Source organism: Lolium rigidum, unplaced genomic scaffold (genome assembly GCF_022539505.1).
Source record: "Lolium rigidum isolate FL_2022 unplaced genomic scaffold, APGP_CSIRO_Lrig_0.1 contig_11229_1, whole genome shotgun sequence".
Lineage (NCBI taxonomy): Eukaryota > Viridiplantae > Streptophyta > Magnoliopsida > Poales > Poaceae > Lolium > Lolium rigidum.
The window spans coordinates 140,089-156,771 of record NW_025899804.1 but is presented as its reverse complement, the minus strand read 5'-3'; positions in this window follow the sequence as shown (position 1 = coordinate 156,771).

The following is a 16,683-nucleotide window of genomic DNA, read 5'->3' as shown; positions in this document are numbered from 1 at the left end:
GTGCTTATTCAAGATACTATGTTGCTAGAAATATAACTGAGCATCTGGTAAAAGAAAACAAATATAACAGAGCAGCAACGCAAAAAGCCTTGGTGAAAGATCTGTCATCTTGGGGATCTCAATGGAATAATATTGTGTGTGTTTCACGAGTCTATAAGAACAATGATCAAGACATAATGTATATGTCATTGCCATTGACCAACTGGTACTATTAATCTTCTCTTCCCTTTATTTCTCTTTGATTTTTTGTATTTTGAGTTAGCAAGTGTGATTTCTGAAACCTACAACTGAATGTCTTTTCTTTGTTTCTACATTTTGGTGCATGTATCAGTAGAAGCTACCTAACATTTAAAAGTGCATTGGGCAAGAAACTTAGACTTGCATCTTTATGGTCGTCCTGTATAAGAAACATTATGTATAGCATAGATTCATGTGCTTGCTAGGTTGTTTAGAAATTTTGGAGCTTTTGTATTACCAAAAAAATAGAGTTGTGGTAATTCTTATCTGTTGGCCTTAATAAGAAAATATACAAAATATAATAGTTTTTACCACTTGCTTTTGCCACTTCGCCCATCAGGATGCTCCATGTTAAGCAGCAACTTGAATTTTGTACACAGGCTTGCTAGCCTGATGTTTGATATCGTGCAATTCGTAGAAGGTATGACCTAATGTTCATATATTTTATCACTACATTGATGTTCAAAGTCTCCATGATTTTTATTTAGACCCAAAGAGCATCTTACCGGTTATATTAGTTATAAATTGTTTTATTTCAGATCAGCTATAATTATATGTACTGTAGTAGTATCTGATTTTGGTTTGTGCATTAGTGGCTTCTGAAGAGAATTTCCCAATACCAGGATCAAAGGATGGTGGTTCAGATCAAAGGTGATCAAGCAATGTGTGTTCAGTCATTATTTCTCAAGTCCGACAATTAAATCATACTAACAATCAGAGTGATGATTTCTTTTGTATCTTCCGGATACTCAAATAGCTTAGCATTGTGTATTTGAGCATCAGGTATGGTGGTGCTACTGTCAAATCATGAAATACACTCATATACATGCCATTGTTGTTGGTGCGTAATTTAGGCTAGGAGAAGATTTCTTCATTTTTTCTTCTTGAGCTCTCAGAACATTTGCTTCTGTTGGGGTTGTCCTCGGTAGGACCTAGGCATGTCTCTCATCTGTGGTCTATGAATGTACATTCCCTTTTCCATTTTTTTCTCGCATGAGCATTTATCTGAATCTAGGTATAATGTTCCTTTGCGATACCAGTCTATACAAGCAACCAACGAATGTTGTGGTGAACTTTGTGATGGCAATTTGGTTGCCATTGTTCCAGATCCAGCATGGACATTTATTTCACAAGGCCTTCCCATATCCTCCATTCCAAATTATGGGCGGCTCAGTCGGCAGTGAACAATTGGCATTCTTTTACAATTCTTTAAAATTGCAGTAAATAATTTACTCTGACATGTCTCTCTTGCCAAACAATTAAATAAGATATGCATTTTGTTTTGTTCCAGGTCTTTGCAAGATGCCTGAAGCCCAGAATAATGTCTTTGCAAGATGCATAAAGCCCAAAACAGTGTCTATCAAAATGTCAACTCTGTTTTGTACCATGCATCGTACCAGTTTCTGAAAGCAAATATGTAAAATACTCAAGCACTCATGCTCTATTGCTCTCACTTTTAATACAGGAAAATAGCTTGCCAAATTCAGAGGCGAGACGATGTACTCAGCAAACATGCGATGTATTCAATTTTTTTTGTCTCATGACATTCACAAATTACAGCAGCCAATTCACACGACCATGTCAAAATACAACGGCTTTACATCAGAATTTACGATAATTTGCTCATTTGCACTTGATTCTCTAGCGGAGACATTGCAGACTGAGGTATAACTTCAATACTTTAGAGAGAAGACGCTGTAGCAGCTTGCCCTGCTCCCCGTTGCCGTCGCATATGGTTGCTGGTGTCCCACACCCTGCTCGTCTCCTCTCCTTCTAGCTGATATACATGCCCAATGTTCCTCCGCCATGGAATCCCGAAGTCGTAGATAAGAATTAAGCTATGTTTTCTTCTCGATGTGACCAATTAACGGTAAAGCTAATATTTGTTCTTTAAAGTGTTTGATTGTTTATTTCTTAGGTTATCTATAGGTGTTAGTGCTTGATATACTATATGGTTAATTTTCCATTCATTGATTGTGTTGAAATTAATTAGAAGAGAAAAATGTATTATTCTCTAATATAATCTCCCGTGTAACAGGAGAACTATGTTTAGTATGGTTCTTTATTTGATATTGCAAAGACATGTGATTTTTTTATTAAGCTTGAAACAAAGTAAACTTGACCACTGAATTTTTGCCTTTTGCTTATATGTTGGAGATATTATTCCTTCCCTCCGTAAGGGATTTTTGTTGAAAAGACAAACTCCTCGGTGCCCCATCGACTTGGTGCATGTTTTTATTTTAAGGACGCATCAAATTACTATAAGATACTATAGTTCATAGAAGTTACTTTGTAAAAGGCTAACAAATATATTATCATATTAAAAGTTAATTTTCATCATCATTATGCAAACTAAATATCGGCACGAGTTCCACGGGGTCGTGCGCCAAGGCGCACATCTAAATCTAGTGAAGATTAATGAGGCCGAAGCAATTCGTCTAACGCACTACCGAATATTCGCTTGCAATCTGAGCCGGTGCAATCACTTTTCCTGCAGCAGCTATACTTGCATGTGGAGGAGGATCGATCCAGGCGTCGTTCAGAATTAACCGAGCAGGGCGTGCCGCGCCCCAGACCACGGCGCGGCACATCACAGTGCAACACCGAGCTCTAGGGCGTCACACGTGCGCAGGCGGGGCCCTCTCATCCACGCTGGCGGCGATGCAACGCCGTGCTATATGGCGTAACACTTATGTTTGCAACGCCCCAGCTACAGGCGCGGCATAAAAGGGTTATTTTGTGAAATAGTTTCACCGGTGGTTCATTTTTCAAATTTGCTTTGCTTTTGAGTTATTTTTGTCGAATTTGCCCCATGCATAGTATTTCTGACCAGGACTATACTCACGTCAGTGGAGCTTGAGGGCAGAACAGTGGAAAACTTGAATCGAGGAAAAGCCGGACCACCCGGCCCGACAAGGCCGTGACGCTGCCGCCGTGGACCGGCCGGTCGGTCACGCCCAGTAATAATAAAACCGTAGACTGTCGCTCCATGATGAGTTGATGACCTTGGTTCCTTTCCATGGAAGTCAAAGGCTCCAAGCCACAACTGTTAACGATGGCTGCATTTGGGAAGGCCCATCTTTGTAGTTTAGCTATTCCTTTAAGCGCAGCTGTAGTTTAGCTCTTGGCACCACGCTGCTGGCATGCTAAGCCTAGCGAGTGTGTCCATTCTGTTCAGTTTAGCTGATGCTGTGGATGATTTGGTTGTTGTGTGTGTGATTGGGGGGTATGATTGGTGGCGCGTACCCCCACTTTTGCCGACCTAAATCTTCCACTAAATTCTACTAGAGATGTAGGGCGGCTATAGCTCTCGTAGCTCCAGAGAGTATTATTCGAAAAAAAAATAGGTCATATGAATTATGGAATGATGTCAGCAGTCCTTTGAGTACATTCTCGAGTTGCTCTCTCAACACTGGAAGATGGCCTTTTACAGTTTCCTAAGGATTTCGAGCCATTATTGTTGAACTTACAAAGACAAAGCACGAGGCACGGTAATTCATTCGAGGCTTACATGTATGGAACAGGCAAAGATGAGACACATATCAACCAAAGAAAAAAAAAAGATTAGAATCGAAAATCTATTCATTTAGATTCTACTAGGCCACCATCCTATAGCTTGGAAAACGAAATTTTGAGTAACCAAGGTATAAGCCTTTAGGGATACATGATACCGTTATTTTCTGACATTTACTAAAACACATCACTCGATTATGTGCCAGATATCATTACAATTATGTGACACATTTGCCAGAACATACCACCAGCCTAAAAACGAAAAGTTTTGCCAATACCTAAAAAAAATGTGTTCTCTAATCTGCACGATCCACAGCTAACATTTGGCAATACCTAAAAATAAAATGTTGCAAAGCCAACGTGGCAGTACGAGCCTAACTGAATGATTTTACTACCTGCCAAGTTCCACCGAGATTCTGCATTCTAGCATATGGCCACGTCTATGGATAGGTTTGTGGCGTCGTCCACTCTCTTGTCCATACGGCTTATTACAGACAAATACTAGTACTTAGCTACAGGTCCATGTAAACATGATGAGGTGATCAGAGACTCATAACGTCCACTGGCTTTGACAATACATGTCTATGTCAATGGAGAAGGCTGGCAACGATATCAGGTTAACGACTGCCGCTGACATCATTGCAGATGATGAGGCACTACACCAGGTAAAGCAAACCGGGGCATGATGGCAAACATAATGGACATCCTCAATTTTTTGAAATGGACATCCTCAATGTCACTTTGATGTGTTAAAGATTAGAGGACATGATCCCAGTGACCTAGTCCCTTCTCACTACAACTCTATTACTGTACTTGTTTAGTAAGCACTATTCTCACTTTGAGGCGTGTCATTTTTGTTTTTTGAAATGAGAGATCTCCGCAATTGATGCACACTTTTATTACGTAGTTTAAAATATATGATTATTATATTTTATGGATCACATAAGGTCGATACAAAAATTAACCATCTAAATAATAAAAGCATATAGCAGTCAATCTATTAGTGCGACGCCAAACAATTCAGATAAAGATATCCTCAGACACGTCAACAAACGATTGCATTCAATGATCATAAGTTTCCACTAGTTCTCTGAAAGCAAATATAATAAAATGTTTGGTTTTAAGGGGAAGAAACCCAAAGCGCTGTGATTTTACTAGAAGTGATTGTGTGTACGACACCAAATTGCGAGTGCGGAGACTCGAACCTGGGCGGGCGGGGATGCATCAGCCCATCCCAACCACCGGGCTATGCCTCGGTTCACGAAAGCAAATATAATCATAGCTGGATTCAGGCATATCTGTGATTCTAATGATCACAGGACCAGAAGCCCCGGAAGTTCCCGAGAAATCTTAGGGTCATCGGCAGAAGCAATCCAAACCTCCTTGGATGTCATGGATGCGCTCATATTACCAAAGCAACAATGCAGCATCCAACTACCACTTGCCAGGGAAATTATAGTAGGAAACCGAGAAAGTTAACCGTGACTGAAACTGAAGTTAACCCCGAGATTATCTAAATTTATCTGAACGACTAGCGGCAAAAAGAGACCTGTACCAGTACCAAATACAACTGCAGCTTGCGGCAGAGGCACAGACAATACGACTAGCGAACCAGACAGGAAGGCATGTTAGTAGGGTCGTCGACATGGTTTGGGCATCGGAGGGGCAAGCAACAGCCACCACACGGCACAGGCATGTAGCTGGTCGATCATGGCTGGATTCCTAGCTAAATTTACGGACATTCTTTTCCCGAGCTTACTATGGGGTTGATGCCAAAATAAGATCAGTGCTACTTGTGGACTGAATGAGTGTCGTCACAGGGAAGAGCACAAAGACAAAGAGATCACGTGCTGAGAGAGATGTGGATTTGTGATGATAGTATAGAATGCCGACTAATTTATATTAGAATTAACATTTATAATATATGGTATAGCTTACCTTTCGATGTGACGGAGTATGTGTTTACTACTTGTCTATGTACATGTGTTGTGGTGGAAGTAATTAACTTGTCAAAAAAAAACTTATAAAATCATCTCATCGGTGCCTCCCAAATGCCCACAAATGGTTTTTGGAGATTATGGGCCAAAAACGCCTCCCAACGCCCCCAAGCGGTGACGGCGTGAAATGTGGTCCGATAACTCGACCGGCACTCGTGCCGGTCGCATGGAATGGGGGTCGGGAACCGGCAACATGCTGCACGTGGCACGCTCCCCAAACCGCCTCAACCCTCTTCTCCCGTAAGCCGCGGTTCCTCTCCACCCCATGAATCTCACCCGCCACCGTCGTGCATCGATAGAGATAGCTCCCGTCAAGGCTACGTAGCAACGGCTCTCTCCCGCCGTAGCTTCTGCCGTTAATCTCGCCGAGTCTGCCGCGCTCTCCTTGGCCGCCTATCGTTGGTTGTGGCGGTTACGTCGCCACGCGTACCGTCCGTAACCAAGCCTAGCGTTGAGTACCACATCTGCAGCCACTGCGGCATGCTGCCTCACCAGAAGGAGTAGTCGGTCGTTTGTCTGTTTTGTGAGGTCGACGGCACAAGAATCCGGCCGACACCACCACACAGCCGCCACACACACAAGGTGCTTGGCGCATTAACAAGGTGAGTGTTTTTTTCTATTTTTTGTCGGAAAAAATAGTTAGGATTCAAATAATTGATTGCCTCGTTGTGTAATCCGTAGAAATGGATAGCAATGATGAGATGAGATGGTTCGACAGTTGATGCAAGAGAAGATCGAGGCAACAACTGAGAGGAATAAATGCCTCCTTCTCCTTGTCTCTCTTCTTTGCCTACGGGCATAGCTACAACCGCCTCGCATTGACGACTCAGTTAAGATATTGAGGGGGCATTTGGTGTGCTCCAACCTCGTTTTGCTATTGTCAGGTACCCTTCTCTAACATGTTTTACTTCTTAGATGTGGGAGATGATGAATTCATGTGTGATTATCCATAACATGATCACCGAGAGTGAGCGGGCTAATCCAGAGGCCGAGTATGGAGCTTTCATTGCCATGCACCAAGAATTTCGTGACAAACATGTTCATATCCAACTTAACGATGACAGTGGAGCATTTATGGATGAGGAAAGGAAACTGCACTTGATGTGTCTTGCACTATTGAGTTTCTTAATTTTATTTGTTTCAACTATTATAATAAACTATTTGATTTGTTGTGTAAGATACCAAATTTATTTGCTTCAAATTATTGTAATAAAAAACTTATTGGTTTGAATTACGCAATTTAGACTAGAAAAATATTGGGAGGGGGGGGGGGTCTTTTTGAGAGGCGCCGGTGCGGGGCCACCCCAAGCAGCAGTAGTTTCCGCCGGCACCCCCAAATGGCTCTTTCAGGCACAGTTATTGGGCGACGTTTGGGGACACCGACGGGGATGTTGTAACGATCCCCTCTAAAACTGGCCAAACTTACCCAATCTTTAATGGATCACACCAATAGGTACCTAAACAAAGTGCAAAAGGACACAAGTTTCATAGGAAATAGAAAAACTATGATAGATATGTACGATCAATCGTGTTCGTGGGTGGTGGGGTTGCTTCTTCTTGAACCAAACCCTTTGTTCCAGCTCCCTTAGGCTCAAGTCAATGAGCATGATCCAATTCTCCTCTGCGAGTAACTTGGCCTTAGCATCAATGGTTTGAATTTCCATAGATCTCTTTGTGAGGTTGATGAGGGTAGCAGATGTGGCATCTTTCTCCTTGCGTCACTTCTCATCCATGTTGGCTAGTGCCTTCTTCCCCTACATCATGACCTTCAAGGTCTCTCTATGGAAGTGCGGAAACATAACACTTGAGATCGGCTTTTGTGGCTTTGTGGCCTCTTGGACGAGATGGAAGGGCACCATTAGTTGGGCCTTCCACTTCAACATCAATGACCGCCGATGCGGGTCGATCTCCTGCCATTCTCGGGACTCTCTTTGTAGGCCTAATATCATGAGTTCTACTTGGGTCGTTCCTTGAGCTCTCTCCAACAAAGGACCATTGTGTGGTACTTTTTATGAATGGCCTTTAAGTAGTCCAAAGCTTGGGGTGCCTAAACACTTGCAAACCGTTAGAGGAACTAAATGTAAACTAAAACCATATTGAAAGGTCATTGGCCTTACCAGATGGAAATCACTGAGGCTGCTCACGGGGGCGGGTAAGCACGTGATCGATAGTTTCGCAAAACTTGTTGGTGTCTTGTTTGATGTAACCCCATCTCTTTTTGATTGAAATTTGGTTGCGGTCACTATGAATCCGAAAGGGAGCATGGACCTTTTCTCATGGAAATCTTGGGTGAATGTCATCCAATATGATTTCCCCTTTTGCTCGGCAACGCAAATTATATCTTAGCTAATTGCTTTCTAAGACCGACAAAGGCATTGGTGTCCTCCTTGCCCGCATAGCCAGCGGTCCTCTAGCTGACCTTGTTTTTTTTTTCTTCCATCGTTGGCAGGGGCATTCCCCTTGGCACCATCCTCATCCAAGGCCAACTCGCCCTCATTACCGGTATCATCATTCGGAGCGGTTTCTCGTCCCATAGTATGGTCATATTGCCCAAACAATGGCTCCCCGTTGATGTCGTATCCCTCGCCTTGGGGTCTTTTGCTTGGTCCCAATGTCGTCGTCCAGGATGAAGTCGTCACCATTGATCACCTTGTGCATGTAGGCTTCATCGTCCTCGGCATAGTAGGCATACACATAATTGGCCATCGCAAGCCTGGTATAAAATGCAAGTGGACGAGTAAATAGATGGTCGCGGCCATACCTGGTCACTTGGCATCGATGATGGCATTCCATTGTACAACTTGCGAGGTACGAGCATGTTCGCCGGTGGGATCGCACGTGGCCTCTTGCTAGGTGCCAGTCCTGATTTGCTGGGCACATGGGTGCGGTTGAGGTCAAAGCCAAGGGCAGCCATGGAAGAACGGGACCTCCGGCGAAGATGATTGAGACCTACCGAGCCAGGAGGGTGGCTCATGTCTATGAGAAACAGTGCATGGCGTAGCCGGCTACAAATAGGGTGAGTGACCCTACAGAGGCGACTTTGCTACTGGGAAGTAACCGAGCTTGTGGAAGAGATGGCGGCGCCGAGAGCCTGGACCTGTCCGAGTGCCTCCTTGATTATGAGGATGGCATGTGCGACAGCTGTAAAGGTGAAGAACTGGGTGTTGGCGTTGGCCTAAATGGCCATGGTCAGCTCAACAATGTCGTTCGCAGCGGCGTCTGCTGCTAGTTGGTCCTTCTTTGCCCTCGCGATGACTCGCTAGGCACCGCACTTCTTGGTCTCCTTCGCCTGCTCTCCTGGTCCGCTCTTTCTACGCCGGCTTGGCCTTCATCTTGCGTCCGACGGATGGGGGACGGGCATGAGGGGGAGGAGGCACGGCGAGGTCCATGGTGTCGATGGTGTCCTCCATTGCAGGCTAGGGCTTGGCGTCCACAAATTTTTGGAATCCGAGTGTGGCGGGACAACAGGAGAGGAAGTGGCTTGTGTGCCACTGACGGGTGTACCCCGAGAGTAGAAGAGGGGGACACACGCAAATGCGGTTGCCACCCGTGCCTATGCATTTCCAGCCCAAACTTGGGGTTAGAATGGGTCACCACTGATATGTTGGCCCTTTCATGCCGAGTTGCTGGGCTAGTTTTCCCTGTCTTCCTGTCTGCGCGAGCAAAAATGGACCGCGTCGGCACATTTGGGTAGGTCTGGTAGAGATGCCTTAACACTTTACACCTCGGAAAATTCAAATAGAGGTCAAGCTACATGAAAAAAAAATCATATTTTGTTTTTTTTTTGGTTGTAAAAGACGTAGGTACTCAACAATGTATTCTACAAACATGCAAAATCTCAATAAAAACTTATTTAGGCTACATAAAAATGAAAAATGTGAATGTGGATAAGTAAATAGTGCATATTTTAAATCTATATACTATTGTCATATTTATTTCTGTGTAGCGTAGAATCTCAGGAATTTCACATTCAGATGTTACACGCTGGTAGGATATATCATTGACTACATCCAAACTTTTCCTCTATCTTTTTGAAGTTAAACTTGTACATGTGATTTTTTAGTTCAATTTTTTTTAAGTAGAAAGCTATATGTAGCTCAGTTTCCATTTGTGCGCACTCCCCAACACATATACCATACCAAAAGAACAAAGAAACAGTCAGGAAAAAATAAGAGCTCGGCACCTGCGGCCGCGGGCTCCATTTCTATACTCCATTTTTTTGCCAAAATCGAATTCGAATTTAAGTGCAACATGGAGCACGAAGCACTGAGACAAGGAATGGCGGCCCCGTGGTGTTGTGCGCTGGCTGCAGCAGGCAGAGAAACGGCCAGAGAATTTTATATCTGTCAGTGGCCTTTTGCCCTCCATAGTGTTTCTGACCAGGACTATACCACGTCAGTGGAGCTTGAGGGCACAACAGTGGTAAACTTGAATCGAGGAAAAGCCGGGACCAGCGGCGGCCGGCCTCGTCCAGTAATATAATAAAATCAAAGACTGTCGCTCCACGATGCCCTTTTCAATCTAGTTCGAAGTCAAAGGCTCCAACCCGCAACCGCTGCATTTGGGTGAAGGCCTTGAGCCCTTGACCTCATCTTTGTACTTCAGCTATTCCATTAAGCGTATTTGTAATTTAGCTCTTGGCGCCACACGTGCTAATGTCCATTTTGTTCTGTTTAGCTGATGTTGTTCACGATTTGGTTGGGGGGCTTGATTGATGGTGTGCTTACCCAACTTTTGCCGTCCTAAATCTTCCACTAAATTCGAGTAGAGATGTAGGGCTGCTATAGCCTATAGCTCGTATTTTTTAAAAGGATATATTAACACTAAGGTTGATATCAATTACACACCTCTGCAACAACATAATAACCGAAAAAATCTTGTCATTAAGAGCCAAAATGAAAAACAAAAACGCTGCCGAAAAAATCATAATCTCACAGGAGTAGTTGCACTTTCAGTGGTGAGGAATAGCTCAGTATCGAAAATGCTTCTCTAAAAATAACATCTCGAAAAAGAAAACAGTGCACCACCTTCATCGACCGGTCTAGTCAGTAGGTTAGATCCTATGTTTTCATCCTAGAAGAGGTCCAATCACCTCACAATACCCCAACAAGAAAATGACTAGAAAGCCACCACTCTAAGGTACAACCACTAAGAGTTAGATCTAGGATTTTCAGCCCGTAAACTCAGACACGGAGCTCAAGCAGAGCCAAGAACACTACCAAGAACATCACCTCCCCTTCTCGAGAACTCGTGCTCCACATTATTACAGTCATACCTAAATCTAATAAGAATAAAATGTTGCAAAGCGCACGTGCAAGTACAAGGACATATCAGAACAATTTTACTACCTGACAAATTGCACCGAAATTCTGCATTCTGTTATGGCCACGTCTATGGATAGGTTTGTGGCGTCCTCCAGTCTCATGTCCATACCGTTTACTGACAAATACTATATGATAAAATATACCCAGCTCCAGGTCCACGTAAACATGATGAGGTGATCAGAGGTCCAGTGAATTTGGCAAAACATGGTAACGTCAAAAGTTGAAAAGAAATCTGGAGAAGGGTGGTAAAATGTCAGATTAACGACTGCACTTCACTTGATTCGAGATGATGAGAGCAAGTGTGACTGCACCACGTAAAGCAACCGGGACGTGAGGGCAAACATTATGGCCATCTTCAGTGTCGCTTTTATATGTGTTATAAAGATGAGAGGAAACGAGTTCAGTGATTCAGTCCCTGCTCAGCAGTGTAGAGTATGTTTTTAGATTCACAGGGAGACACCTCCCCGGTTCCATTTCATGATAAAATAAAACCACAATGTCAACACACACCTCCGCTCGCAGCGTTTTAACACCAAACTCGGAACATGGGCCAAAACTACTGCCCAACAAACAGCCATAACCATCTCAAAAGCCACCAGATAAAAAACTAGGTTTATCAACTAACCCATACCACCAACAAACTAACACAGCAGCAGCTAGGAAAGCAAACTAGAGCTATTACACATCGCAAGCTGAACCTTTTTATCACAGCACGACATGAACTGAGGCGTCTTCCTCCGGGTTCTCCTTCAGAAACTCCAGCGACGCTCGTCCACCATGAGAGGTTTTGGCGGCAGGAGCCCAGGAAGATATCCAATCGAAGGAAGAACACTTCATGGTGGTTCCAGCTCCAATGGTGCTTTGATCTTGTTTGACAAAAGCTTCATGAACAAGTCCACTTCATCCCACGTTTGGTCCTTGAAAGGGACTTTCCAATTTCTCAGGTAAGAAAGTATAACCCTCCACACCTGTTTCAAATCCAACCAAGTAAGTCTATTAAACACTATACTATTCCTAGAATTCCAAATCCCCCACAAAATAGCTGAGGATATGAAATTAAACTGTAAAAATCTTTTATTGCACAGCCCATCTACCAGACTACATCTATATATTTCTCTACCTTGTGCCTACAGATTTCCTTGACTAAGCCCCACATCTGTTTTGCAACAATACGATCAAAAAACAAAGTCTCGGACACTTTCAAACTCTCTCGCAAAAAGAACATTCCATAGGTTTTGGTATGCCCCTTCTCCTCAAGTTATCTCTAGTCATAATTTTGTTTTGAGACAACAGACCACAGGAAGATCTGAATTCTAGGAGGGATTTTTAAGTCCCGCATGACAGGTAAATAAATTGGAGTTACTCCTCTAAAATTTACTAGAGCGTACATAGATTTTGAAGAGTACACCCCATTTGTATCATAAGTCCAGATAAGTTGATCCTCATCAGCATTGTAAACTATAGTTTCAGCAATAGCTACTAACTCCTGCCATTGTATCATCATATCATCAGAGAAATTTCTCCTAAAATCACATCTCAAGGTTGTTCCATCCCAAACATCCCTAACAGTTCTAGTCTCGTTGATTTGAAACAAAATATATGTCCCAAAACTCGGGTTGCCAAATTAGTGTTGCCAAACCAAACATCCTCCCAAAATCTAACACTCCTACCATTTCCTATTTTCCATCTATACCCAAACCTCACAGCTTCTCGCAAGACTCATCACACCTTTCCAAAAGGTAGATGGGTGTGCATCATGGCAACGAGAGGATATTAGGATCCTTAGTATTATACTTACAATCTATAACTTTCCTCCACAAAGTCCCTTCTCCCCGTATATATCTCTTAACCCAAGATCCTAAGAGACATAGATTTAAATCTTGCAGAGTTAGGAATCCCCATGCCACCAAACTCCTTTCTCATACGGATCGAAGACCAGTTAGCTAAGTGTATTTTATTATTCCCTTCTTCATCATTCCAGAGGCAATTAGCTAGCTTTGTATTAATAAGATTCAAGGCCCATTTGGGGAACTTAAAGAAAGATAACAAATACACTGGGATACTAGCTAAGACTGATCTCACTAACTCCCTTTTGGCTGCAGAAGATAATAACTTCCCTCTCCAGCCAGCTAACCTACTTAAAAGAGAATCAATCAAAGGTTGTAAATCCTCTCTTTTCAACTTATCACGATGGAGAGGAATCCCTAGATATTTAATTGGGAAGGAACCTAGGACACAACCAAAAATATCCAGGAAAGTGGTACATTTCCCTAATTCCACATTAATAGGAATTAACTCACTTTTGTGGTAATTAATTCTCATGCCAGAAATTTGTTCAAAGCAAGTTAAAATCCATTTCATATGGGTGGCTATCTCATTACTTTTCTCAAGGAAAAGTAGTGTATCATCGGCATATTAGAGGCAAATAACACCTCCTGGGACAAAATCTGGGCAGAGGCCCCTAATCAGTCCCACCTCACAACCTTTAAGCAACATTTTAGAAAAAACATCAACTACAAAATTGAAAAGCCCAGGTGACAAGGGATCCCCCTGTCTTAAACCTTTGCCTGTAGTGAAGAAATCACTTTCTACTTCATTTATTTTCACACCCACTGACCCACCAGTGGTCACCTGTTTTATAAGCCTAATCCAGAAGGGGCTAAAACCTCTAAGATGCAATACCTCATAAAGAAAATCTAGATTAACTCTATCATATGCCTTTTCATAATCAATCTTAAACACAAAACCCTCCATCTTCCTTATCTGCACCTCATGAACAATTTCATGTGCAGTAACTACACTCTCCAGTATATATCTACCTTTAATAAAGGCAGATTGATTTGGAGATATTAATCTCCCTATGATTTTGGCCAACCTATTTGTTAACACTTTGCAGAAAATCTTAAAACTACAATTCAAGCAAACTAATAGGTCTAAACTTCTTCATAGTTCTAGCATCATCCTCCTTTGGGATCGGAGTAATCATAGCAAAATTTAACCTAAAAATATCTAGCTTATCATCAAACCAAGCTTCAAAGAGATGCAATAAATCTAAAGCAATAATATCCCAATACTTTTGATAAAAGAAAAAGACGAGACCATCCGGCCCGTGTGCTCCATCAGCATAGGAACCAAACACAGCCTCGTTTATCTCTTCTAAAGTAAATCTACTTTCCAACATTACATTCTCTTCTACTGTTACTTTCTCCTCAGGTAAGAAAAAATTATCTAACAATCTAATATCAGGTCTATTTTCTACACCAAACAGCTCTTTATAGAAATCCATAGCTATCTTTAATATCTTTTTAGTCTCAGTTACAGGCCCATCAGGGCCTTCTAACACAGGAATCATTTTCTTCCTTCTTCTCTGATTAGCTAAAGCATGAAAATAAGCAGTATTTCTATCACCCTCGCAAACATCTCTATCTCTAGATCTTTGCTTGGCTTTAATTTCCTCAATTATCCAAAAGGAACTTAGCTCTTCCAGAATTTGTTTAAATCTACCAGCTTCATCCTCAGAAAGTTCCTGAGTTTCTGCTCTTACATCTAACACATCATATTCCTCCATAAGTGATTTTTTTCTTTTTCCTAATCTCAACATCTATATTAGCACTCCAACCTTCAGCAGATCTTCTAAAATTCCTCACCCTAGCCTGCCAAATATCTAAAGGATTATTACTATTAACTGGAATAGACCAGGCTTTAGTAACCACATCTAAAAAATCTACCCTAGTGCTCCACCATTTCTCAAATTTAAAACTACTTTTCTTAGGTAGATTCACCTCACCAGAGTCCCAAACTATGGGAGTATGATCACTCCCCAGTCTGGGTAAAGCCCTAGCACTCCCTAAAGGAAACAAAGCCTCAAAACTAGTATTACAAAAAATCCTATCAATCCTACTCATAATCCTATTGCTTTGATTATTACTCCAAGTAAAAGATCTACCTGCCAAACCTATCTCTACCAAAGCCCACATATCAATCCAAGCATTAAACTTGTCAGCCCATTTAAAATCTATGTCTCCATTACTTTTATCACTCTGAAACCTAACCAAGTTAAAATCACCTCCAATCATAGCAGGGCCATCCCAATTTAAAAGCAGTTCATGTAATTCTGAAATAAAAGAATCTTTACATTCCTCATAAGGTGAGCCATACACTGTAGTTAACCTAACCACCACACCAGAACTTTTAATCCTAACAACTGTGCTAACAGAGAAAGACTTAATGTCCCAAGACATCACCTCAAAAACATCCTTATTAAGACCAACTAGGATACCTCCAGCAGTCCCAGCTGCAGGCATATAATTCCACTCAAAATCTCTATTTCCTAGAATAGATTTTAAAAAAGATCTAGAGAAATTCTCTTTTTTTGTCTCCTGAAAACCAATATAATCCACCTTTAAAGGGATAACAGTGTCCTCTAGGCATTTTTTCCTACCAGGAGCAGTAATCCCTCTAATGTTAAAAAAGGACACTAACATTGTAATCTCTTCTTGGGGTGCTTGCCCCGAGATTTCCTAATGACTTATATCCATTTATCCCCTTCATCCTCATAATTCTCATCATTTTTCCTATTGTTTTTCTCAGGAGTAACATCTATAGCATCACTATCAGTAACAAAAGCTGTCTTCTGAGATTCAAGAGGCAAGCTCTCACTAGGAATCTCAGTATCTACTAAATCACTCCTAGGTGATTTTGAACTATGATTCTTATATCCTACTCTGTCATTAGCACTAATAGCAGAAATATCAACACCCACATTTCTAGCCAAAGATTCAAGATAATCTACATCAAGAGAATGAAAAGCATTAGATTGCATTATACCTTTCATCTTCTTGTTAGGCTCCTCCAGATTGCTCCTCTTCTTGTACTCAATTGCTTTCTTCATGACATTAATGGAAGTGTCCACCCTGGAGCTCTGCCTAGTAGCTTGCACAGGTCCCCAAACTTTCTTCCTCCTTCCTTTGTCCTTGTTCACCTTATCCAGAGTCACTTCCTTGTCAGGTTTCTCCAGAGTGGGAAGGAATTCTTCTGGTAGAGCAGCTTCAAGGTCATCCACCTTCATCTCAACAGTCTCCAAGGCCCCATCATGATCAGCAAAAGTCCCCTGTTCCTCCAGAAGGAAGTTCTGAGCTTCTTCTCCCACTTCACCCTGAGAACAGCTACCTCCACTTTTCCAGATGAACCTACCATCCTCACCAACACACCCATTCTTGATCAGCATGTCATACACTTCTGCACCACTGATATATTCCTTGATCTCTTCCCCATCAGCCACAAGTCTTCTCACCACTGACCCAGAACTAGAGGCACCAGGAGTCATCACAGTAGAATTAGCACTAGCATTTCCTGTTGCATTAGACCTATCAGTCTCCATGCCATCTTGCCTCTCATCAGTTTGTCCTTCATTTCCATGTTCATCATTTCCATCTGAAGGAGGAGGAGGTGGATGAGGAGGATCCTCAGCTACCCCAACTACAGGTTCTCCTTCTGCTTCAAACAGTAATTGGTGAAACTTCCCTTGAAAATGAAACAGCCTGCCAGCAGGAATCCTGGTTGCATCTCTACATTTTATCCTGACCCTAACCACCTCAGCGACAATCTCTAAA